Here is a 1,089-nt window from a genome sequence, read left to right on the forward strand (position 1 = left end):
ATTATCAAGAAAAGTGACATCTGTGTACACAACATAGTGAAGGAGGGCTACCATTTCTTTCTCAGGTGTCACACCTCTATATCAAGTGAGACATACCCATACAACGTAGACCCTTCCCGCACTCTACATGGCACTACATCTGTGCATATCAATGAATTTGAATGCAATATTATAAATAATTTCTGCATGCAACTTCTTACCATTATATACTTATTTTTGTTTAAATTAATATGATCATAAACGAGTTTGAAATTTGTATTAGAAAGACTTTGAGATTTTTATATGGTTTTTGTAATGTAATATGGGTCTTATTCAATGTTATACCACTTCTCTGAGTGTGTTTCATATTGTTTCAAGGAAATTCAAGGAAATTTGGATTTATTTGTAGCTATGGGTTCTTGTGCTTTGTCTTGATAATAAAACATGTAATTGGCACCAAATGGACATTCTAGATTATCTACTTTGAAATGTGAATTTTTTGACATATGGGGTGAAAACCTCTAATGTATCCTTGGCATGCACTGATAATAAATGGCATATTGTTATCCTGATGTCCAAGCCCACAAGTTATGTGGAGTAACAATGGTTGAATATCAAAGTCTCTGAGAGAACCTTGGAGACATTATGACTCATTTATTGGATCTTTATTACTAACTCCTGCTTAAGATCCATGTGGAAGGGTTTGGGTTTATCACTAGTCCATAAATATTGTCATGCATAAATGTTAAAATGCCAGTATTATTACTATTAACGAAATATATTTCCACCAGGTTTATAAAACTCTTTATAGTCATTTACCAAAAGCTCTCTATTCATAGGCTCTAAAAATACTCTATTAATAGAATTTAAAAATACTACATTTTCAATAATAAGCATTTATAACTGATATAGTACAAGGCTAAAAAATCCATTTATTTAGATTCTTTTTTTTTTAACGCTGCTAACTCTTCAGAGCCCTTTATTCATCTAGCTCAATTGCAAATGTTCTACTCTGGAACACAAACATTTACGTGCTTTAATTCAATGGAGAATGTTGTATGGGGGCATTTCTGAATTTATTCAGGTCAATTGCAAATCAACAGCTCTGTG

Source organism: Cupressus sempervirens, chromosome 3 (assembly GCF_028749045.1).
Source record: "Cupressus sempervirens isolate cs-2001-9-10 chromosome 3, ASM2874904v1, whole genome shotgun sequence".
Taxonomy (NCBI): domain Eukaryota; kingdom Viridiplantae; phylum Streptophyta; class Pinopsida; order Cupressales; family Cupressaceae; genus Cupressus; species Cupressus sempervirens.